The following is a 26,778-nucleotide window of genomic DNA, read 5'->3' on the forward strand; positions in this document are numbered from 1 at the left end:
TTCCCATAGGAATAGTACCCACAACCAGCAGTTTTGCTCCTCGCCCCGGGACACTTGGCAAATCTGGAGACATTTTTCAATGCCATGACCAAGGGAGTGCTGTTGACATCTAGTGGGTAGAGGGCAGAGATGCTAAACTATAAAATGCACAGTACTAATTTGCTAAGGCGCCCCGATTAAAAATAATAATAATAATGATCTCATCCAAAATGTCAGTAGTGAAGACACTGTGACAGCTGAGAAACTGTGAGTCTGAAAGGATACAGTGAGAAGCAGCAACACTTCTGCCCAGGGATCGGAGAAAGCTTCCATATATGAATACAGTGGAATTAAAGACAACCTGTATGGCATGAGCAAATATGGCAAAGTCAACATCTGCTTAAGGAACGGTACAAAGTGTTAATTATCCTGAGGTCATAGTTTGTGTTGGAGACCAGCAAGTGGCACAAGGCAATAAGGCAGAGAGCATCTTGGGCCAGAACCGCGGTGCGCATTAAACAGGAAGTTATGAAACTCCAGATTGTCAAACATTGCCACTAAGAATGGTGTGGAGAATTGGGGGGGATGAACCATTATGTGGCAAAGATAAGTTCATTTGGAAACTTGAGTTTATATTAGAGAGAGTTGGAAAAAGTCGCTGAGTTCTTTTACTTCCATGGGGCCATGCTTCCAGAACAAAACAAAAATATGGTAGTTAGGTAATCTTGACTATGATTCTCACTGAAACAGTTTACTTCCCTCAACTCTTCGTCCCCGTCCCCGCCCCCGCCCCCGCCGGAACCAAAGCTGTGGTCCATATGAGGTAATCTTTAATTTTTTTATATTAACATCACAATCTTGTGAGCTCACGGTTTTAATCCTTCCTCTTGGTGCTGTGGTAAAGGCACAGGAGTCCCATTTTCATCTTAGGCAACTCTACTGAATTTTACACACTGAACCAGCCCGAGAAAATGGGATATAAGAACGAACTGGAGAAGTTGAGAACCTATCTTAAATTCTGTGGTTCAGAGTTTGGAACTGAACCCAAATATTTTGGTATTGGGGCTTATTTCTCCTTGGCAAAACATGGCCTTCTGTTTTAAAGGAGTGGGGGGCAGGTTTTAAAAAGCTTATTAAAAAGTCTCAAAATGCTTCTTCAACATCAAATAGCTCCTAAGAAAATATTTTGATGAGTTAAGTGTAAATGAATCAGAAACATATGGATTACATTTCCTTTAGATTACACATGGGTTTCAAAATTAAGGGGAAAGTGCTCAGGGCAAAATGCATTTTGGATTTTATTGAACCCAAAATATTTGAGAAATAACTCAAGATACTCAAAGAACCCAAAATCCTGCCAGGCTTCCCAATCCCTTGTGTAAAGCAAATTAGATTTTAAAATTCTTTTTGCTTTTGTGATCTATGGTATTACATGAAATGTGGAGGAAAAACTTCTTTTCTATATATGGCTTTTATCCTGGATATTTTCACTTACAACTTTGGCAAAAATTGAGACTCCAAGTACACTATAGATGGGCTAATTTGGCTAGAAGGCTCAGCCTCTCCATGCCCTGCTCAGCGACAAGAACATTTAATTTGTCTCATGCACAGTCACAGAGTGAGGGATTAAGCAAAGAGCTTCAGATAGTTTTCCAATAAATGGTAACAGACAGCATTTACAATCTGGCCATCTTAACATTAGTTTTTTGTTTTTTTTTTTTAATTTTATTATGTTATGTTAGTCACCATACACTACATCATTAGTTTTTGATGTGGTGATCCATGATTCATTGTTTTCATATACCCTTATAGTTTTTTTACTTATGCATTGGGCGTTGATGAAAACCTTTCCATTATTTCTCAGTTCTCTTATAGTTTGAGAAAGGCTGATTCTAGATTCTATAGTTCAAAAATACAAAGTAAGTAATGCCTATTTCTTAACTCAGTCTTTTGCTTATTCCAGTGGCAAGGCCAAAGCGTGGCCGGAGAAGGGCCTTAGATCCTGTGTCCAGTCCCCCAGAGCCACAGTCTCTGTAGAACTAGCCTACTTGCTAAGCAAATCGTTTTAAGACAACTCCTCAGCCATGCTTCCAGACCGTTTGCTGTTCCTAAGCCCCTCCTACACAGAATCTTTGAGATCCATAATATTTATTCTTTTATGCCTTCATTGAACAGTTTTTTTCCTAGCAGTTGCCATAACCGTGTATACAGTGGTGGGTATGAGGTGCACAAAAATCAAATAAGGCATAGCCACACATTTTTAAGGAGCTTCGTATGTATACGTACAATTCTCCAGGACAAAAAAAAAAGACCCAGAAATATGTAATCTTCAAGAGTACACTGTGCCAAAGAAGGGGCCGCCAAAAAGGAAACAGCTGTCTCAAATGATAGCTCCATAATAGTAGTTATTAAAATCTAATCTATGTGATTCTGTTCAGAGCATTTTATAGTGAAGAGAATGCCTCTTTCAGTGAAGTGTGCCTACTCTGTATGTCTTCTCAATGTATTCCCCTCCATTCTTCCTCTGGTAAACTCACTCGTAACTCAAAGTCCAACCCAGTGCCATCCCTACTGTGAGATTTCCCATTTCCATCGTGGTTGAGTGAAATATTGCTCCGAATTTACACCATATGTTGAACATGTACTTATTGATATCATTTTTAGCACTGTGTTTTAATTAATTTCTTTATATCTCAGAGTCTCCTATTTTTTTTTAAAGATTTTATTTATTTATTTGACAGAGAGAGAAATAGCGAGAGCAGGAACACAAGCAGGGGGAGCGGGAGAGGGAGAAGCAGGCTTCTCGCCGAGCAGGGAGCCTGATGTGGGACTCGATCCCAGGACCCTGGGATCATGACCTGAGCCGAAGGCAGACGCTTAACGACTGAGCCACCCAGGCGCCCTCAGAGTATCCTATTAACCATTGACTTTTTGAGGAAAGGGACTCCATCCTAGTCTTATTTTTATTCCCAATACACAGCATATTGCCTGGAACACACGAAGCACTTATATGTTGTTGAATGAATGGGCGATCAGATAAGCCATGCTATTATTAAAAAGGAAAATGAGGAAGTATTCTACAGTCCCAATCTCAGTTACATTATCATGAGTGGCTTATAGAATCTCGTGCTACATATACTCATTATATTCCGTGTAGAACAAATTACTCATATTTGCTATTAGTAACTACATTTGGTCACTAGTGACATGAACAGCACGTCTGAGGAGCAATCAAAAGTTAGCGTTTGGATCTACTGAGAGAAATGCACCCGTGCACCCAGTGAGTCTTTTACCCAGCCTTTGCCTGTGCTGAACCGTAATTTCTTGAAGGCCTTCCTTGCAGTCTATAGTTCAGGAACCCCAGGGAGAACACTATATGGTTCTATTTGTGGCATCCTAAAAATGTTAAATAGATCCCAAATATAAGAGTCTGATTTTATCAGATGGGAAATGTACCTCATTCTCCCTAAAGGAAAATGCCCAGCAAGTCAGTTCTTTACATCACCAAAAGACTCTTTTCAACAGCTATTCATAGCTTTTAACTTTTCTTAGATTTTTATGTGATTTCTTGGATGATAAACAATATTATAAAACGCCCATGGTTATCTGGGCTCTGGACAGAGACATGATATTAGGTTTTTCTTATCAGGGAAGATGTCTTTGCAACTCCTTGTAACTGGAATAAAACAGAAAAAGAGGAGCACATTGATTCCAAAACCCAGGATTCTCCTACGTAGAGACTTAAAAGATTTTTTTTTTATTTAAAATAATAATCCATTTCCATGGGACCACTGGCCTCTCAAACACATGCATAAAGAAAATTTAATAGGAGTCAACATTTAGCCTCTTTCTTTAAGTTTCCTAAATCTTTGGTCTTTCCTGATTTTATTTAAAGCCTCTATTAGTTTATTAGTTTGACAGGAGCCCAGGTAATTATACCGGCTTCTAGGTCCTACTGTAAGTTACGTCTGCATCTCCCTGAACGCACACAAAATTTAGTGCCACTGCAGAACTTCTCAAAACAAATAAAAGATTTGTGAACTAGTCACCAAGCATCCGACGCAATTAACCTGCATTTGTTTCTCTTTTGGCATTTTCACACAATCGAGGCCTTGTAAGAGGTAGGCACTCCTCAGATCACGCTGTGTTTTCTTTAGAAGAAAGTGTGCCAAAATCCTCCTGCCCTACGTAACCAAAGTCTCAACTAGCAGAAGGTGGACAGTTACAGGGTGCCTGCGTGTGCACGCGCGCACGCACACACACACACACACACACACACACACACACTCCTCCTCCCTCCTTAATGCCATGATATGCACATAAGGGGGAAGAAAAAAAAAACAAGCCTGTAACTACAAAAATATTAACATAGGGAATAGGATAAAACTTATTAGAGATGGGCGCCTGGGTGGCTCAGTTGGTTAAGCGACTGCCTTCGGCTCAGGTCATGATCCCAGGGTCCTGGGATCGAGTCCCGCATCGGGCTCCCTGCTCCGCAGGGAGCCTGCTTCTCCCTCTGCCTCTGTCTCTCTGTCTCTCATGAATAAATAAATAAAATCTTTAAAAAAAAAAAAAAACTTAACTAGAGATGAAGTGTGGCTGCCCACAGTCTCAATCAATTGCGGCATTACTTAAGATAAAACAAACACAATTCATTCAAAAGCATATACGCTGGCATTTCAGAGTAAAAGCAGACAAAATAGGAACTGTTTTGGAAAAATTGGATTCTTTCTTTCTTTTGTTTTTGAGACAAGTGAAAATAGAGCTTACCTTGAGGTACCTACGACTCAACAGTTTTTAATTGCCGACTTCAAGCTGTCACACTTCGAACTTTTTTTTTTTAAAGAAAAAGTCTTTAAAGTCTGGTTAATTAGAACTGACTACCATTAACTCTTTGATTGATTTAGCATCCTGTTGTGCTGGCTCGTGCTCACAGGTTCCCCACTGGTTTCCCTGAGTTGCTCCCCCACTTTGGTGTGGATACTACTGGGTATGAACTTGGAGCCATTCAACAGTCCTTGTTATGAAAATCATTTATCAGGGAAAAGCCAAATAGGGTGTATGTGTGGTCTAAGCAGATCCAGGTAGTTGCAAATATCCTCAAATTCCATATCAGACAATCCCTTTAACTTCTTCATGACTCCGTTTCCTTGTCTGCATTATGCAACACAGATTGGTGAGAACACCTCCCATCAGCTCTGGGAAGACGTTAAATTTTTTGTGGAGTTCCCTTAATACCACCATCTACTGAGCACTAGATGCCGCACACTTCGATAAACACTTTCCATACACTATTCATATAATCTTCTAAAGCAGACAATGTCATCCTTATATTAAGGATGGCGAAACTGAGGGCTAGCAAGCTTTAATTAACTGGCATCCAGTAAGAATCTGAGTTTTAATTTAAGCCCAGTTTTGTCTGATTCTGAAACCCAGCTTCCCATTCCCCTACACTTGTGTCTGCCAAGTTCTTTGTGGTCCAATGTGTTAGACTTGCAGCTCTTGTTCCATTATTTTATAGAGAGAGAAAGAAAGGGGAGAAGTAAACCCTTCACTAAACTAATTAATGGAAATAATAAAATCTGCTTATTCTCCCAGGAATGTGCTATCTTTGGAAGTATGGTAACTTTTTCTCCTTAGTTACAGTAGTTTGCTAAAATGTATACTATGGCTTGAAAGAACTAGAGAATTTCTTAGGGTGTTCTTTTGGATACTTATCTGCATGCTGAAAGAATTGTTCTGCAGAATGATAAATAAACTACATACTTATCAACAAGAATGTTATTGGCATGTATTGGGAGACAGTTCTCCATAGATCTCTCCCCAGAGACACTGACTGCACTTTGTTCTGAACTATCCATCTATCTATCCACCTATCTATTTTTATCTCACTTATTTATCTGTATCTCTAAATCTCCGTCTATCTATATGAATATACTTACTTATCTGTATAGATAGAGAGAGATATAGATATTTACCTTCACTTGGAATTGGGGTCATGTTTGTTGTATATTAAAAAAAAAAAATACCTAATTAACACAAAGACATTATGGCTGGGGCAATCTATCTGTTATCTCTCTGTATGAGCCTTGTATCTGTAAACAAAAATGTAGCCATATTCTTACACCACCAAGCAATTAGTAACAGTTTTCAGTAGAATGAGATTTCCTTGCCCATACTAGCCGATGATTTTCTTTTTTACCATAAATTACCAAATATACATGCAATTACAATTACATTTTTAAACCATTTAAATTTCTGGTGTATCAGTCTTGGATCTGTATTTGGGAATGGCTTCCAAAAAGGATTTTTGACTTGAAAACTGTTGCCCACAAGCAAAGGCAATCTTACAGCACTAGCAATCACCTCCTGCTTTTGACCACTTGAAATTTCCATGAATATTCATTTTAACCTGCTCAGGGGTGTGTGAGAAGTGTCCGATTCAGTAGGGATGAAGAGAACCCGAAGTATACATGAGTTACACTGAGTTGCATGTTAGTTTTCTTGGTGATCCTTTTTCCATACCTCCTATTTATTTGCTCTTTGGAAAAACCTGCTACATTCAATTGGTGTCTTTAAACCATCATATACTTCCTGCTAGCCCTTGCCAAACACAGATGTGTGCCTCACTTTTCCTAATACCCTCTAATCCTAAAGCTTCTGATGTTTCAAAGCTCCTCGTATCATACCTCACCCCACCTCTGCCACTCTTGTGAACTGGGTACGCTCTGTTCTATAGCTGTACTAGGAACATAATTAGGAACAGTTAGAAGGAGCTTCCTATTTAACACTTGAATCAGTGACAAAAAATATTAGAATATCAAATGTATCAGAATCATCCTAGATGTCCATAGGTAGAGTATGTCAATGATATCTGTCTCTTTGTGAAAACAATGAGATAATTTATATAACTGTGCTTTAGCAAGAGTGGACTAGATCTATTATAACAGTAAATTTAAAAAAGAAGAGATAAAAAAAATAATAACAAGACCTAATTGTTCATTCATTTGTATCAACTGTCTATTATCTATACTTACTATGCAAAATACTAGAAAACTATCAGTCAATGAAACAAAGCAGATGGCAGACCTCATGCAGTCTATAAGGGAGATGTAGTAGGAGAAGTGATTCAAATATAGAACTGGATTATCTTTATGAGCAGAGAATAAAACAGATAAAACAAAGTAAAAAATAAAACATAGGTCTAGAACAATCTTTTAAGAACACAGGCATATAATTAACGAGGCATTCCTGATAAATAAATCTAAGATGCCTTCTTGAATTGAAAGAATTCTGTGCAGAAGGTCTATGAAAATCACAGATCCATAAGAAAACTGAACATACAAATGTGCTATGAGTATCTGTAAAGAAATAACTGTTTAAACATGCAATCCCATAATTAGCCTGGATCTCTCATTCAAGTACTGCAGGTCAAAACCACCAACTTTTCCAAGTCAATGGGGAAAAACCTTCCATTTCTCTCTTGTGTATTTGAATGTGTGTAATCAGACTTCTCCTATGCCAACAAAAACCCATGAAGGCTTTTTCTATACAAGTTTAGATTGTTCCAGCTGCAAAAATGGGATCAGAACGTGCTGGTACACCATCAGCAACACCACTGGATGGGAAATACCACCATGCCATTTCAGCCCAGAGGTTACGGCTCTCCACTAAGGTAAATAGCAGAAATAAAAAAGAAACAGAATAAATGAAACAAAAGAGAATGCTATTAGTCTAATAACTGCAAGGGATTCGATGTTGAATTTTTCCTATTGACTTAGTCGTAGTAGATGTTTAAACTGATCTGGTACGTGGATGAGCTACTGATGTGGTAAAAATCTGAGGTCATTGACCACTGTATCAGTTAATATTTGATTTGACTACATTTTACATAAAATCAAAATAGCAGTATTTTAAGCAGGATAAATGTCTATTTCTCTCTCACACACACCAAAAAAAACAACCAACCAACCAACCAAATGTGAGTTAGCAGTTTAGGGCAGTGATGGTGACTGCTGAGTTATTAGACAGCCATATTGCTATCGTTCTATTCCATCCTGGTGGCAGGTTGAAATTTCCAACAATCGTCATAATGTGTGATCCAATGACCACACATTCTTATGCAATATGACCTTGCTAATCTCTGAGAAAGAAGTGGAGAAAAGTCACCTCTCCCCTTCAATCCGAGACATCTTGTGAACAGTAAAATAGATCAGAAGGGATGCTGTATCACTTCTAAAGTTAGGTTAGCAAAGACCACGCACCTTTGCCTGTTTTTTGTTTGTTTGTTTGTTTTGTTTTGGAACATCTGCTCTTAGAATCCAACTCCTACACTGAGAAGCATGAGCACTCAGAAAAGGCTATGAGTAGGTGCTTTGGTTGACTGTCCCACATGAACCTCAGCTTGAAATCACCCTAGTGCACTGGACATTTGATTGAAAAAGGCTGCAGGTCACCCCAGTGCTCAGTCATTTGAGCCTTCACAGCTGAGGTCCCAGACACTGCGAAGCCTCATAGAGCTGAAACAAACCATCCCCACTGTGCTCTGTCTAAATTCCTGAGCCCCAGAATCCTCAGGCATTATAAAATAGCTGCCATTTCACATTACTGAGTTTGGACAAGTTTATTATATAGTGATAGATCGCTGGAACACACATGCTCAGAATGCACTGAAGATGTGTGCGGGAGATCCAGCCACTGTACCCATATTCCAGACACCAAGAAGGAGAACACAGAGAAGCAGGATACACTCATTGCATTTGAAGGGGAGAAAAAAAAATGCTTACATTTCACTGGTGAAAACCTCATCATATGGAATTACCTAGTGTCAAGGCGGGCCGGGGAATGCAGTCTTTAAGATACACACCTACATTTTCAGTAAAATATTGTTCCTAGAGAGGTTGGCAAGAATATGAAACTGGAAGCCTCTGCAGTAAACAGCTTTTTAAATATTCAATTTGGTGTTAGGTACTCCTCTAAGTCTTACCATCAATCGTTTCATCTGATAAGGTGCTATGTGTACTGAAAACTCCCGTACCTGTACAATTGTAAAATCGGGAAGAACAACATCGAAGTAGAGATGTCTGCATCAAATCACCATTTTGCTTATAAAACAAATGAATGGCAAAGACGAAGTATAGTTAAGAGAAACCAAGGACATTGCCAGAGAAGCCAAATCCCGGGCTTGGTTAATTCAATTATGGCCCGAGGGTCCTGGGCTGGTGGCGGATAAAAGAGGGATATTCATACATTAGATTTCCATTAAAATTCATAATTACCGAAGGATGAGAGAGGAGGCAAATCTTTAAAATTTTTATTCTTTAGATAAACCTGGTGAAGGTATTGGTGCACAGGTTTTTCTGCTGATCTTATGTTATTACGTTAGAATAATTTAATTCAATACAGACATTATTACCACCATATCTTCAACTCAAATTATGAATTTTCTTTGTGTTCTTTTGTGGGGGGCTCATCATTTGTGCAAATATATGGTTCCTATGATAGCCAAAATTTAGCTACTGCAGCTAAGATGGGTCCTAATTAGCTAAGTTTAACCTGAGCATAGATTTCAGTAAGATTGCATCAAAATCTCAGTTGAGGGCTCCCTCCATAACCAGACAGAATATTTATTCACTGAAAGCAGAAGATGTTTTAAAGGCTAGTCAGGTCCTTCTTTGAACACTGGTATCTAGGGAATCTGGCAAAATACTGTAGGGATTCTGGATGATCGGGCTTGAATGTGGCCTTTCCAAGATGTAAAGAGACAACGTGGTACAGTCTTGGTGTGAAACTGTTACTTCATTCTATAGCAACCAGCCCCTGAAGAGCCTCAGAAACATGTATGGTAATAATGGTGATGATAATAATGAGAGTAATAACAAGTGAGAGTAATGATACCAGGTATTTTTCAGCACTAATTTGTATCTAGTACTTCTGAAAAGCTTAGCAAGTATTATTTCATTTAGTCTTTGCTACAACTCTATGAAATAGATTCTACTATTATTCTCATTTAAGTGATCAGGAAGTATCAGAGCCATTGACAGGCAACGCTAAGATTCAAACTCAAGCCATTAGGCAGATGACAAAGCAAATGGAACATTATGTGGGTGCTGAGTCTGTCTGTCTTTCAGCCTCATAGTCCATCTCTTTTGATCTGCATTCATTCACCGTATAATGTTGAAGGTTTCTGCAATGGAATGAAGCTACTGGCCAAGACATGAGCATTCTGAACATGGGCACCCTATGTAGATAGGGCTAGAAAGTGAGCTAGACAGACGACCATGAGAAGCAATGCCATCAGGATGTAGGTGAGTGTGTCATCGGGAGGGAGTCTCCTTCCTTCCTTCCTCTTTTTTTTTTTTTTCCCCCTTTTTTTGCAAGACACATTGCCCTAATAGAGGAGTGTGGCTTACAGGCAGCCTCCCTTGAATGTGCTTTGGGAGAGAGCCTAATACCTCATATTTTTAAAAAGAAAAAAAAAATACACTCTCACACACACACACATGCACATATATCTCCAAGCCAAAAATATCAAGGCGTTCATGGCTGTTAAAAAGCCAGGGAAAGCTGAGTCGCACCCTTCAATGTTTTTCTTTCAAACACATTGACCACCCTCTCTTCACAACATCTTATTTATTGAAGCGCAAGCTGTCCAAATGGAATAAAACTTTGCAACATTGAAATCTGGATTCTTCCCTAAGTTTTCTTTCATTGCAATGCTCCTGTCTCTCTCTCTCCCCCTCTCCCCCCACTCCGCCTCTCCCCCCACTCCGCCTCTCCTTTTCTCGGTCCTAGGCATCAGAGGAGCAGTATCTCCACGGAGAGCTGGAGGGAAAGGGGTTAATGTGAGAGGCTTGGAGCCAGGCCTCTCTTAACCGGGGAACTGGCAGCTAGCAGTTTGGAACGCTGCCTCGAACGTCTGCCTGAATGTTTTTATTATCCTTTTTGCCCAAAGGTGGCTTTTAGACACCCACAGCAGCACAGGGCTTTCTGACTGGGATTCGACAGACGGGAGCCAGAAAGCTGTCTGCCCCTTCAGCGATGACTGGGGAACCCCAGGGAGGAAACCGCCACCCCCTCCCCGACCCAGGGGTGGACCTGCCCTCCCTCACCCTTCAATAAACTGCAGGCCTTCCAGGGGGCTCATAAAATCAGCGGGGAGCTCAGAGAGCAAGGGGGGGGCGGGGAGGGAAGGAGGGAGGGGGGGGTCCGGGAGACCGAGCGGAGACTGAGGCAGGCCGGGGAACCCTCACCAAAGATTAGGAAAAAGAAAGAGAAGAGCCAGCGATGCCACGAGGAAGATCAAGGTGAAGGTGAGATTCGAAGAGAACAAGAAAGCTGATGGGGAAAGGGCAGAGAGAAAGTCAAGAGAAAAGCAAAGGGCTGGAGGCGTCCTCACCCAGGCCCCTCCAATTCCTGATTTGCCTTTGTCAACGGCAATTAAGCCACGAAGGGCCCGAGTCGCCATTTTTATGGAGTTATTTTAATTGCTTCATCCCTCAGCTAAAACAGACCGAAACACTGGCTGTTGGCAATCTTCGATGAAGTGGCGCAGGTTCGAAGGCGGTGGTTTGTCCTTCGGTCCACTTTCCCTGTTTCCCAGCAGGATATACAACGCACCCAGGGATCTGGAAGCATGTTGGGGCAAACACCCTCAAGAGGACTTTCTTACATAAAATGAGGGTGGTGAGCATCCCACGAGATGGTGTATGTGGAGGAAACCAATCACAGACCCAGTGGTAAAAAAGGGGCTCTTTCCGGGTGCCACCTTGTGTCTCTTTCCCATGTAGCCCCCCACTCCTCACCCCCCAGTAACACGAGAACACACCCATCAGCTCATAACTCCTCTCTTAGGAACATCAAGTCCTGTTGCTGGGAGGTAGAGAATCAAGATTCTACAGGACCAAAGCGCAAGTAGGATCAGGGAGTTCTGAAGCATTGAGTGTTTACTTAACAAGAAGAAGAATTAAAGTTTCTGGGGTTTTACTGCACACAAAGCACCTCCTTCTCCCACATCATCTCTTTGCGAGCACTTGACGCCATGACACACGAAGAAGGGCCGATGTTCATCATCTTCCCAATTAGCAGAGAAAGGAAGCAACGAAATGGGTCTCCAGGTGTGGTCCACAGACCACATACTAATAATCTTGTTAAAAATGCAGATTCTCCAACTCCACTCTACAGACAGACCAAATTAGACTCTCTGATTGAAGCTGCATCTTGACCTGTACCCGAATGATTCCTGGTACATTAAATTTAAGAAGCACAGGGCTAGCAGTTTGGCGTATATGATCAGTATCTCAACAGGGTTTTTCCACTTTTATGGAAGATGCCACTGAGGCTCAAAGAGGTTAAGTGCCTTATCCAAAGTCACCTCAGAGGCCACTGCAAATTGGTAAGAGGTGTAACCAGAAATAGATAGCCAAGTAGAAATAAATGTGTAACTAGAAACAATGAGAATAAAATCCTGATCTTCTGACTTCTGGTTTTCACTCTTCTTTCAGCTTACATCAGACTGCCTCCTAACACAGGCGAGATTTGACCCTGGTTCTTTCACGGAATCTGTTATGGTCACTCCCAACATGGGTTATACTAGTATGCACATTTATTTATGCCTCACAGCACCATTCCTGATGCAATCGGCCACTGATCATGGTCATGCTCTTCTAAATGCGGTCCTATGAAAAATGCCCACTGTCTTCTACTCAGACACTATTTTAGTTTTTAACCAAAATCTTTGAGGCAGAAGAAGTGGAAGGATCACCATCCCAATAGCCAAAGTGTAATAATACTAGATGTGCCAGGCACCGTTCTAAATTCTTAATATATGTATTAAATTAAACAGATGAGCTCATTCACTTTTTTAAAGAAAACCACTGAGGGAAGTAATCAGCATTATCTAACGGAGACAGGGAGACCCGACATGACTCTGCACGTTTACACAACCCTAAATTGTAGGGCTGGGCTATGAAGAAGGCTTTTGGGCTTTGGAGATAGCAAGCTTAACCATGGCTAATGCTGCCTCTGCTATGAGGCTGGGGGAGATACCGGGCATTGGGGTGGGGGGGGGTTCTATGTAGGTAAGTTGTAGTGGAGAGAAACAAAATCACCCCCGATGGCTGAGCACTGGTCCAGCCACATAGAACTATAAACTTATTTTTTCAGAAGGCATCTAAAGGGACATTTACAAGAAGACATCACTTTTAAAATCAATCAACCAATCAAATCATACAGATGTAGAAGTGACCATGAAGCTGATGTGGTTTGATAATTTTATTTCACAGATAAGGAAATCAAGGTTCTGAAAGGTAAAGTTACCTTCTCCAAAGTCTCAGATCTCTCAAAGGTATCAGGTACTGACCAAGCTGCCTAGGTTGCAAGTACAATCAGTTTCTTGAAACAGTGCCTTGGGTGAGTGCATCAGCAATGGAGGGATCTATTGCCATGATAATGCTCCATCATAAACAATCACAAAACCTCAGTGGGATGCAATAGTAAGTGTTTATTGCTCACTAGTCTGGCGTGGTTGGCTAGACGCCTCTGCTGATGCCGACTGGGCTTTCATAGTTTGGGGCTGAGCTGACTGTTGGCTGATCTAGGATGGCTACAGCTGGGGCAAGCTGGCTCTGTTCCATACGTCTCTCCTCCTCTTGTTTGGAAAAATTCTCATGTCAATGGAGGAGGTACCAGAACACAAGTGGAGATGTGCAAGCATCATTTCAAGTCTCTGCTTGCTTGTTATAATTCCAATAATTTCTTTGGCGAAAACAGCTCACGTGGCCAGCCCCAGATCAGAATTAAGGGCACTACAGTTTACCATTAATGCAACTGATCTCCCACAGTGAGGGGGGAGTAACAGGATCGTACAGTAAAAACTTCAAGGAGGACAAAAGAAATCAAATTAGCCAAATTACGCAATGTTCATTTTGACCTCTAAACTTTGAGGTCACACCTTCCATTTGCGGGAACACTAGCTACATTTAATAAATGAAGAGAAATACATCATTTGGTTAAAATAAGGGAAGTATTGAATTTAAGAAGTGTGTATCATTCTATAAAATTAGGTGTACCATGCTGGCAAGCATCATATTGAATTCGGGGAAACTTAACTTATTCATAGAAAAATACAGGTAGGTCCTTTTAAAGAAGGATCTGAGAAAACAAAATTGAGTATATATCCAATTGAAATTCAATTCCGTTTTATAAATATATATGTTTATATTGTAAATTTTATATTATAGATATACATATATGTCATGCTAAAAAGTAAGTTTGCTTTGGCAACATAAATATGGTTTAATTTATAAAACATTAATGTATTAGCAATTTATAAAAGTTTAATACATTTGCAGCTTTTCCATAATTCATCTACAACTAATTTGGATACACACGGTAAAACATTAAAATGCTTTGCTTTGGTTAAGTTAGAGCTCTGTTTTTTTTAGATGGAGATCTATTTTTTAATCTTTATTTTTTATGTGTATGAGTGTGTGGGGTAAATGTTATTTAAGGATTAAGATAGCTTCCTCAAGAAGGTAAAATTCACGTGTCACTTTTTTCTTCTTTCTCTTTCTTTCTCTCTCTCTTTCTTTCTTTTTTAATTGTAGCTGTTATTCTTGGTAAAGACCAAAACTATTTTCACCTTTTCTCCCTGTTAGTTGGACTAATTCCATAACTGGCCATTCTCTATCATTTTCCAAATCTCTTGAAAAGAGGTTTTTAAAAGCACACATGTACCCACAGAGCCCTATAAGCATGCTAAGAGCCCTATAAGCATGCTAACACCTGTAAAAGCCAGAAAAGAAAAAAAATAAACACAAGCAAAACAACAACAAATGCAATCCTACTGATAGAAACTCTTACAAAATCTGTTAATAAAAACTATCTCACATATTGCATTCAAGTCCAGTTACAAAGTAAAATATAAACATAAATATTAAATGCTTCATTAGAGTTGTTGCCTCTCAAAAAACTGAAATTATAGAGCTCTGGATGTCTTTTATGTCTTTTCTTTTTTTCCTTTTTAAATAATATTGTTGTAAACAGGTGAATATTGTACTGTTATAATGGGTGCCTTGCTGGGCCCCTTTAAGAGGTTAATTGTTTAAAATTTGATGTTACAACATTATCCTTTAAGATAAAAGACCATTTTAAACAAGCAAAGTGTAATGAAACAATATCTAAATTCAAGAATTCCAAACTGGCTTTGTCAAAACGCCCTACTCTCCAGGCAAGTGCCTTTTTTTTTCCATACTGAAAGGAAATCCTATATGTTGTTTTACCTGATGATCTTTGATTTATTAGAGGAAGCACATTCTCTTAATCCTGGAGGCAACAGTAACTTCATTAACCTGTAGGTGGAGAAAAGTTAAGAGTTATAAAAGTAATGTGGATTAAACAAAAGAACCACCCAGAGGTTGATAGATTGGATCAGTTGTGGGGTTTTCTTTCCCACATTCAGTGGCATGTGGAATTGCCTCCTAATGAGTAATTCAGTCTTCTTGAGGGACCCATCTATTTGCTATTAAAAAGTTTAATTATTAATCTCCAGTCACTATTTATCAACAACCATTCAACTTGGTGATGTCTTGGGACATATATCTGTTCTTTCTAGCTGGGGGTTTTCCTCTGTTGGTTTGCAGCCTCAGGACTTCCCCGGATGAAATCTGAAACTGGCCCCATACACAGAGGGCAGAGAGACACAAGACAGAGGCAGGCCACTCCAGAGACGCAGGTGGTGGGTTTAGGAAGCAAGGGAACTTACTTCCAGGGCTTGTCCTGGGTGCCACAAGACAGACCTCTGCACCCACTGCAAGAATCTTAAATGTTTATATAGACGACTGGTGGGGTTCAGTCACTTATACCCTTTGGAGAGTCTCAACACATCCCTGTCCTAGAAAATGGCTCCAGCTGGGGGGGGGGGGTGTTGGTGGGGGAAGGGCTACTACGTTTCAAGGACAGGAGAGGGGGTTAGGAGCCTCTGATTGCCAAGGGCCATGTCTCCAGTGTGCGTGTGTGTGGGGGGGTGGGGGTGGGGGGGACATGTTGTCTCAAAGATCTCCTCCAATATCCTCATATTTGACTATTATCTTCTGAGAACTTGTCAGGAAGGGTATATGATTGAGTAGCTTTTAAGGAATTCCTGGGGAGTCACATTTTCTTTAGAAGATGCCATCTGAAAGGAGACCGGGATCCATTATAACCAAACTTCACATGCATTGGAGCTTTTAATTTTCCCGACATGCACAGAAATACACCAATGGACTTTACCTGTTGAAATCTTTTGTTTCTTTTCAACCTATCATTCTGTGCTTTTCCATAGGTAGCTATCTGATTGTATGCAATTGCAAAAGTGGCAGAAATGCCCCAACAACTATCTGAAGTAATCTATTCAGCCAAACATACACACAGAGTCACTGTAGCAGAAAACACCCCTCTTTTTTTTTTTCTTGTGTAAGGGGGGACTGAATCTGTAGGTAAGAGCCATCAGATAGATAAGGTCATATGCCATTCCTATTGTTCCTTGAGCATGTATGTTTCCCATTTGATTATCTGGTTTGCCCTCTGGAAGCAAAACAGCACATTCCTTTCAGGATCTTACTTTTTTTCTAATAATAGGACTGATGGCAGCAAAAAGGATTCTATAAACTCAGGCTAATTGGACATGATTATTAAAAAAAATTGAGTTTTACCCCCCAAAAATAAATAAACAAATAAACAAACTCAGGTGGTTATTTACCAAATGGGTATATATATCACATGTAAATATATGTATTTTCAACCTGCTTTCATAAACATTATCTCTTGGATCCTTGCAACAACCACGTTAATAATCCCAGCTGGAACATTTTAAAGTTTGCTAAATTCCAAGTGCATTTTCCTATTTCTTCCTAAAGATACATGTACTGTTTGCTGGTATTACAGCCATTTGGGGAGAGAGCTATCTACCCTAATAGACCATAAATGCCTCAAGAGCAGGCGTTGGTTTTTTTCAACCTCTGGAATCCCCCAAGCACCTGGTACCGTATGAATGAGGGCAGGTGTGCCCACTTAGCAAATAAACTGAGCTGACCTGCAAGGCTAACTTCATGGGCATGTGGCCCACGCAGTTGTCCGTGTTCTCATGTTCAGAAGGGTCCCGTGTTTGGTTTAACGCTCCCTAGTCACCATCTTGAAATCTGTAATAATTTTTTAACAAATGCCCCCCCATTTTCATTTTTCACTGGGCCCCACAAATTATATAGCCAGTCCTGCTAAGCTATATAGGTATATGTAGTAAATAATATGCTTTACAAACACACACATACACACACACACACACACACGAAAGGTTTGGCCCTTTGCCCCAGATCTTGGTAGATAAACTCTAAGCCCTTGGAATATCTTACCTAAAAAGGGTGACTTTGTTTACCCGGAGGTGTTGGGCCATTTCCAGTAGTCTTTGGTAACCGTGTGATTTAAGGGGGGGGAGGGGGCTGGGCCACGTGGTGTCAGCTCACCGTCTGCAGGGGCTGGAGACTAAGCTCAGTCATATATGCAGCCAGCTTTGTCTAAGTGACCAACACTCAATAAAACTTTGGACACCAAGCTTGGGTAAGCTTCCATGGTTGGCAACATTCTGTGTGTATTGTCACACATTGTTGCTGGGAGAAATAAATATTGTCCAAATGACTCCACTGGGTGAGGACAACAGAAAGCTGATGCCTGGTTCCTCCTGGATCCTGCCTTATGCATCTCTTCCCTTTAGAGATTTTGACCTGCTTCCTCTCACTGTAATAAACCAATCATGAATATACTAGCTTTGCTAAGGTCGATGAGTCCTTCGGGCAAATTATTGAATCTAAGACCACCCTCAGTTATTGGGGACTTCCCAAACTCACAGGTGACATTAAAGGGCTCTCACGTCCTCTGACTTACTATTAGGTTTGGTTAATGGAGAAGCCACACAAAAGACTGGACAAAACAAGGGAAGGAAGCTCAGGGAATTGATAATCTTGATTCTCTCCCCATGAGACAGCATATTAAGCTGGCTGTGTCCCTGAAGATCAGAGGGCTTGATGCTCCTCACAAAGCGTCCTTTTCTAAATAACTCTCTCTCCTCCTTGTTTCTGTGAACATTTCCCTACCCTCTTTTGGCAACAGCCCATCCACCACTAGCCCTGGGTTTTTGTCTTGTGGGTCCCCTACATTCAACCACACCTTTGTGTAGTTGACCCTTGGGTATGAATTGTGCCGATCCACTTATAAGCGTATTTTTTCCAATAAATACAGTACAGTATTGTAAATGTAGTTTCTCTTTCTTATGATTTTCTTAATAAGATTTTCTTTCTTCTAGCTTACTTTATCATAATAAGACAGTGTATAAGACATATAACATACAAAATATGTGTTAATTGACTGTTTATGTTATCGGTAAGGCTCCCAGTCAACACTAGGCTATTAGCAGTTAAGATTTGGGGTAGTCAAAAGTTATATGTGGATTTTCAACTGTGTGGGGTCAACTGTAATTAGTTCTTTTTTAAGTGACCCCCAATTTTTTTTCCTAATTTGAGTGTGTCTTCTGTTTCCTGCCAGGACCCTGACTGATACAAAATATAAGAACAAAAAGTATGTAAAAAATTTGGCAGCAATGCCATTGTCTTAAATTTTGCAACAAAACCTTTAATATATTTGTAGTTAAGAAAAAAAAATATTTTGAACAAAGTAATGACACATCTTGACAAGGAGTGAGCAATTCCACTCTCAGACATCCTAGTCCCTAAATTCAGCCCTCTTTTCATCTGACCACCTCTCCGTGCAAGGACAATAGTCCCCTATCCCTCCCTTGGTCCCTCACTATCCTCCACTGGTTGCTCTGGCCACTGTCTCTTCTCTCCTTCTCATGCTGTGAAAATCTCTTAGAATTGCTGAGTGTCTACTTGCAGTTTACTCCTGGAGTTTTTGTTTTTATTTTACTTTTATTCCCCACATATATTGAGGGTTGTTTCTGTGCGGGGCGGGGGGTGGGGGCAGGTGGATTCCATCCTCCCTCCAGGCTGGTGCTCACATTCCCAGTGCCATGCAACATGGTGGCAGTGAAGGGCAGGACAGTGGACAGAAGCAAATATGACCAGAAAAGAGCAATTTAATCATTTCTGTTTAAACAGATTCCCCCAAGAGTAAACAGATCCTCACTATTAAATGTGGTTTGTGTGGTCTTCTAAAAGAAAATTTAACTTGTTTGTAGTAATTATTTTTAAAGGTAACAAAGAGAAAGAAATAATGATAACAGACACTCTAATTAAAGTCTTTCGTTAGTGGCACTGACTCCTTTTTGCTTAAACCAATTTCTGGGATTACCAGTAGGAAAAGACTGTTTGCAAATATTATATAATATTTAGTGATACCTAGTTTCTCATAGAATTCTAAGTTGATTAAATGCTTTGTGTAGTACTTTTCCTAGGGAGCTTATATCAGGGAATAGAGATGGGTAGAGATTAGTGTCCTGGATCAAGGAGTGGGTGGGGAGATGGAAATTAAAACTTATTAAACATCTACATCATGATATGCACTACAATTCATGCTTTACAGATATTGCCTCACTTAAAAATATTGTGAGATAGATACTATTTCCATTTTATAGACAGTTAACTTGCCCAAATTTTATACCTGGCAAGTCCAATCCACATCTTCATACATTTTACCATAGCAAACTGCTTTAATTAATAATGTTAAATTGTCTAGTAACATCTTTTGTTCAAATTTTGTTATCTCACAATTTCCCTAGTAAATAGATTTTGTTCAAATTCAAGCACAATGGATTATTTTGTTAAGTGAACACATTTTGTTAGTTTATACTAAGGAATAATAACATCACCTAGGAGTATCTTCAGATATTGCGAAAAGTGGCTTATTCATATAAGAAGCCAAAAGTATTAAGTTAAGAAAACAACCCATCAAAGACCAGAGTTCTGCTGTTCAAAGAAGGATCTGAGTAATAGACTTTCCAAAGATGAACTCGTCACATTTTCGATCTTTAATATGGCCAGACTAACAACGTGTCTATCATTGATCAGGTTTCTGATTTACTCTTCATAGCCCACAGTACAAGCTGTAAACACTACTGGCACTCCAAGTTGACCTTCTGAGGCCCTGAAACAGATTCCCAGGTTTAAAAAATATATAGGTGTGACTGTCTGGAAAAGTTCAGGTCCGAGTTCATGACACAGAGCTGTATGAATCACAGATTATGATTTCCTCACTTGCTAGACCCAGCCTTGGTTAAGTCTGTTTCGCTTACGTTGTATGCCTTCGGCCCTACGGAGCGGGTCAAGGAGGATCTACCCCAGGGCTTTTGCTAATCCCAGCTTTAATTCTGATCCCCTCAATGTCCTCTGGACTGGGGGGTTGTTCTCTCTGCTGCTCAAAAACACTAGGTTCTTAGCCTGCAGACTTCTGATTCAGACCACCCAACAGGGGCAAATGTCCAGCAGAAGACAAGAGATTCAACCTGTAGGAAAATGGAACTAGTGAGTCTCTAGACTCTAAGAGTCTGGACACAGGAAAGAAGAGGAGACACAGGGAAATCCGCACTGGCTGCCCCACGGCAGCAGCACCTGGGCTTGGCTGGGAACGCAGAATCTGGAGCCTAGGGCAGGCCTACTGAAAAAGAACCGGCATTTGCACAAGATCCCCAAGGAACTGGAATGCACATCAAAGTGGTTTTGTGTTTCTCTCACGCTAATTTCTCAAGCTGGAATAAGCATACAGGAAGATGCACACATTTTAAGTGACCACTTACATAGGGGCACATCTGCACATCCACCACCCAGATGAAATATAAAACGTGTCCCCATCATACCCAGAACATTTCCACAAGCTCCTTCGAAATCCACAACAGCTCTCTCAATCCACTCCCAGAAATGACAATTCTACTGACTTCTATCATAATATACTAATTTAGCCTCTTTTTGAATTTCAAAAAACAGAACAGTTCAGGATGAATTTTTATTTCTGGCTTCTTTTGATCAAACAATGTTTCTGAGATTCATTCATGTTGTGTGTGTGTCAGCTTATCCTTTTAAAAAACTGCTGTGTAGTGATGCCTATAAATAGACTACTTTTTTATCGTATGCTTCTGTTGATGGGCTTTTGGTATTTTCTAGTTTGGGACTACTATGAATAAAGTACTGTGTGTGTGTGTGTGTAGACACATGTGGACACATTCTGAGAGGAGAAATGTCTAGGTGTGAAACTGTATGGGTAGGTGTGTGTGTTTAATTTTATTAGATATTACCAACATGTTTTCCAACGTGGTTGGACCATTTTACACTCCCACGAGCAACAAGGAGAATTCCAGTCACTCTACTTCCTTGACAATAGTTGGTATTGTCAGCTGCTTAAATTTAGCCATTCCGGTGGGTGTGTAGTAGAATCTCTTTGTGGTTTTAATTTGAATTTTCCGATGACTAATGAGGTAGAGCACTTTTTTCAAATACATGTTGGCTATCAGATATCTTCTTTTGAGAAGTGTCTACTTAAGTCTTCTCTCCATACTTTAACTGAGTCATATATATATTTTAATTTTTATTTATTTTATTTTTTTTAAGATTTTTATTTATTTATTTGAGAGAAAGAGAGAGAGCATGAGAGCAGGGGAGGGTCAGAGGGAGAAGCAGACTCCCTGCAGAGCAGGAAGCCAGATGCGGGACTCGATCCCAGGACTCCAGGATCATGACCCGAGCTGAAGGCAGTCGCTTAACTCATGGAGCCACCCAGGTGCCCCATATATATTTTTTTATTATTGAGTTATAAAAGTTCACTAATATTCTACACAGTCCTTGTGAGACACATGCATGATAGGCAGCTCTTAGGACAGTTACCAGTGATCCCCACTTCTTTGTATTCACACTTTTGTATAATCCTCTTCTCTTGGGTGCTGGTAGGTGGGACTTGTGGCTTGTTTCTAACTAGTAGGAGGAAACGACATGTCACTACTGAGTTTAGGTTACATAAAATTGTATTTTACATCTTGCTCATAGACTCTCTATTGCCTTGTCGGCTTGCATAATTTGATGAAGCAAGCTGTCAGGTTGGAGAGGTCCACACTCAAGGAATTAAGGAAGGTCAGGGCCTCAACCCAACTTCCCTGGAAGAATTCAATTCTGCAATCACCATGTGAGCTTGGAAGAAGATCCCTTCCATGTCCAACCTTTGGATGATATTCCAGCTCTGGCTGAAATCTTGATCGTTGCATTGAGAGAGATACTAAAGCAGAAGACCCAGCTAAGCCATGCCCAAACTCCTGACACACAGAAATTATGAGATTATTTTAAGCTGCTGAATTTATCATAATTTGTTACACAGAAGCAGATGATACACATGAATTACAAATGTTTTTCCCAAGCTATGAATTGTCATTCTGATGGTCAGTGCGGTTTTAATTTGCATTTCCCTAATGAACCTTTTGGTATGCTTTTGGCTCTCAGGTATCTTCAGTATGAAGTATCTGTTCAAATCTTTCGGCCATATTTTTTTTTTAAAGATTTTATTTATTTATTTGACAGAGAGATAGAGAGAGAGCACAAGTAGGCAGAGCGGCAGGCAGAGGGAGAGGGAGAAGCAGGCTCCCCACAGAGCAGGGAGCCTGACGCGGGGCTCCATCCCAGGACCCTGGGATCATGACCTGAGCCAAAGGCTTACCCAACTGAGCCACTTAGGCGCCCCAGCCATATTTTTAACTGAATTGTTTATCTTTTATTATTATTGAGTTAAGATAGGAATTTTTAAAAATTCTGGTTGTAAGTTCTTTTTTAAATTCGTATAATGAAAATGTTTTCTCCCAATCTATGCCTTTTTTTTCTTTTGTACAGGTATCTTTTGAAAAACGGCAAAAGAAAGTCTGAGAAGTCTAGATAATCAAGAGTGAGCTTTGAGAGAAAACCTGGGAAGACTTATTTGAAGTGAGAGAGATGATGGTGGCTTGGAGGCAAAGCAGGCATTGTGAAGAGGTGACCAAATTCTGGATAGAGTCTGAAGGTAAAGTATCCAGGATTTGGCTATAGGGTAAGAGAAAAAAGGAAGAATCAATATTAGCTCCTACATTTTGGTTTTGGTAACTGAAAGTTCAAATTTTCTCCTTTTGAAGCATGCTGGTGACTTCCCTTTAAGATGAGGTATTTCCCACAGTCTCTACTACTCTCCATTAACCCTGGATAGTAAGGTCAAAGTCAGTTGCCATTTTTCATAATGTTTACATCATAACTTTTTTATCTTTTACCTTATCTACCTCACCCATTTATATTATCAGGCAGAATCCTATAGATCTTTGGTTTTATAGTTCCAGGTACAAAAACCAGTTCCCTAGATTTGGTGTCACAAGGTGTATTCTTCTCAGCTATGTGTCATGTTGGGCGAACACATGACTTTCTAAGATTTCGTTTTCTCATCTATCAGGTTCCTATCTCACAAAAGGAGGGAAAAAATTATCAATCATAAATTGATGTGAAATAATGACTAGTCTGTCTTTTCTTTATTTGAAAGATGTTCATTCCAGCCAGCGCTGGACTCAGTTGTTTCCACGGAGTCAAAAACAGTTACTTTTTTTTGCAATACATTCCTGCTTGATCGTTCTTTTTCCAGTCTCCCATCCACAAACTGACTGTGGTCACCACCACATACTCTATCTAATAAATCTCATTTGTCTTATGACTCTTGAATCTTACTTGACTTCCCGTTTCCCATGAAACTTGAAGGAGCTCTGTTAATTTTCTCCTCCTTCATTGTGAACTCGGTTTCACTTGTGTCGGCACATATTTTACTCCCACTTCTGATTTGGCTTTGACTTGGCTTTGACTTGGTTCTCCCTCTCCATGGAGTGGCCCTTTGCTTATATATATATTTTTTTTCCTTCGCTTATATTTCTGTGCCACAAATTGGATATCTTTTTCTATTTTTACTTTACCTTATTTTTTTTAACAAAACTTGCTTCTTTATGAATTATTCCTGCCATTTGTAACGACTTTCATCCTCTAGACTCAAGGGACTTACTTGTCTATATTTCTTTTAGAGTTACAAAAATCCTTGTGGTATTTCTTAACGGTTTCCTATTTTTCCAAATAAGGTGCTCTTTTAGGACAGAAGTCATACTTCCCTTTTCTCTACATCCTCGCCAACATTTGTCTTTTTGATAATAGACATCCTAACAAGTATGAGGTGATTTCTCATTACGGTTTTGATTTGCATTTCCCTGATGATTAGTAATATAAGCCTCTTTCAATATACCTGTTGGGAATTTTTTTGTATTCTCTGGAAAAATTTTTATTCAGGTTCTTTTCCATTTTTAAATCAGGTTATTTGTGTTTTTTGTTACTGAGTTCTAAGTGTACCTTATATACTTTGTATATTAACTCCTTATTGGATATATGGTTTGCAAATATTTTCTCTCATTCCATAGGTTGTCTTTTCATTTGTCATTTTATTGTTTCATTTGCTGTGCAGAGACTTTTTAGCTTGATAGATTTCTATTTGGTTATTTTTGCTTTTGTTGCCTTTGTTTTTGCTGACAAATCCAAAAACTCACTGCCAAGACCAAAGGAGCTTACCCTCCATGTTTTCTTATAGGAATCTCATAGTTTCAGGTCTTAAATTTAAGTCTTCAATCTATTCTGAGCTGATTTTTGTGTGTGGTATAATATAGGGGTCCAATTTCATTCTTTTGCATGTGGATATCCGGTTTTACCAAGACCATTTATTGAAGAGACTATCCATTCCCATATGTATTCTTGGCACTTTTGTCAAAAATTAGTTGACCACATATGCGTGGATTTATTTCTAGGCTCAGTATTCTGTATCATTGATCTATGTGTCTATTCTGTTTTCAAGTCAATACCCATCTGTTTTACTATAGCTTTGTAATATAGTTTGAAATCAGAAACTGTGATGCCTCCAGCTTTGCTTTTCTTACTCACGGCTGCTTTAGTTATTTGGGGTCTTTTGTGGTTCCATATAAAATTTAGGATTTTTTTTTTCTACTTCTGTGAACAGTGCCATTGGAATTTTGACAGGGATTGTACTGAATCTGTAGGTCATTTTGAACAGTATGGACATTTTAACATATTAATTTTTCCAATCCATGAACATGAAATATCTTTCTATTTATGTCTTCTTTCAACTTCTTTTATCAATGTGTTATAATTATCAATGCATAGATCTTTCATCTCCTAGGTTAAATCTATTCCTAATTATTCTTTTTGATGCTATTGTAAGTGGGATTGTTTCCTTAAAATTTTTTTAGAGTTCATTGTTGGTGTATAGAAACACAACTGATTTTTGTATATTGATTTTGTATCTTGCAACTTTATTGAATTTATCAGTTCTAAGTTGTTGGGTTCTTTTTGTGTGTGTGTGTGTGTGATCTTTAGAGTTTTCTATATATAATATGTCATTTGCAAATAGAGACAATTTTACTTCTCTTTAGATTTGGATGCCTTTTTTTTTTCTTGCTTAATTACTCTGGCTAAGGCTTTCAATGCCATGTTAATACAAGCGACAAGAGTAGGCACCCTGCACCCTTATTTTGTTCCTGATCTTAGAGGAACATAGCATAATGATTTTGAGGTTCATCCATGTTGTTGGCATGTATCAAGAGCTTGTGCCTTTTTATTATTAAAATGTATTCCATCATATGGATATGCCTGCAAATTGGTGGACATTTGGACTGTTTCTAGTTTGAGGCTATTTTGAATAATGCTGCTATCACCTTTTGTGCAAGTTCTTGTGTGGACATATGTTTTCATTTCACATTGGTATATAAAACTAATAGTGGAATTACTTGATCATATGATACATTTATGAATTTATATTTAACTTTTTAAGAAAGTTCCAACTATTTTCCAAATAGATAATTTTTAATTTAAAAAAAATCCAGGGGTCTTCAAATCTTCTAAAGGAAGGAATACCAACAAAGGAAAGAAAAATGTTTTGACAGACAGTGAAGTTTTGCTATTGCTACACTTACAGAGATATATATCCATAGTACCAATAGGCAAACCAGTGTTTTTTCATTGTTTTCCATTACCTATAAACCAAAACCTGTAAGCTGATTTGGAGAAATCCTACATAAATCTAATCTATTTCCATGTAATGATGATAAAGTATTTTATTATTATTATTATTTTTTAAAGATTTTATTTATTCATTTGACACACAGAGATACAGAGAGGGAGAGAGAGAGCATGAGCAGGGAGAGAGGCAGAGGGAGAGGGAGAAGCAGGCTCCCCGCTGAGCCAGGAGCCTGATGTGAGGCTCGATCCCAGGACCCTGGGATCATGACCTGAGCCGAAGGCAGACGCTTAACCATCTGAGCCACCCAGGCGCCCCGATGATAAAGTATTTTAATGTCAAAAAACAAATAGCATATAACAAATATACTTACTTTGGAAGTTAACTGGGAAATTCCAAGTGACCCATGAAGGGGAATGTCACAATCTCACTTTACAGTGATTATTGACATGAGTTCCTGGTCCCACGTAGAGAATTCCCTCAAGGCATATAGGATGATTTCTCTTTTAAGATAAGGCAGAACTATCACAGCCAACATCACTTACATATTTATATGTTAAAGATTTATTTTTTTAAAAAAAGCAAAAAAAAAGTCTTCAAGTGTTTAGTAGAAGTTAGCAATGTTGTTGGATCTAGTTGGATGAATATCAAAATTGACATGCATTCAGATGTGGTCTGTACAAAACATCTTTTGTTTTTTTTCTAGGAAGTGTCCTATGCATTTCAATTATATCCTGGTGCACGAGTGTGATGGATTAT

Source organism: Mirounga angustirostris, unplaced genomic scaffold (genome assembly GCF_029215605.1).
Source record: "Mirounga angustirostris isolate CCGP_5_RB_7025 unplaced genomic scaffold, mMirAng1.0.hap1 SCAF_17, whole genome shotgun sequence".
Taxonomy (NCBI): domain Eukaryota; kingdom Metazoa; phylum Chordata; class Mammalia; order Carnivora; family Phocidae; genus Mirounga; species Mirounga angustirostris.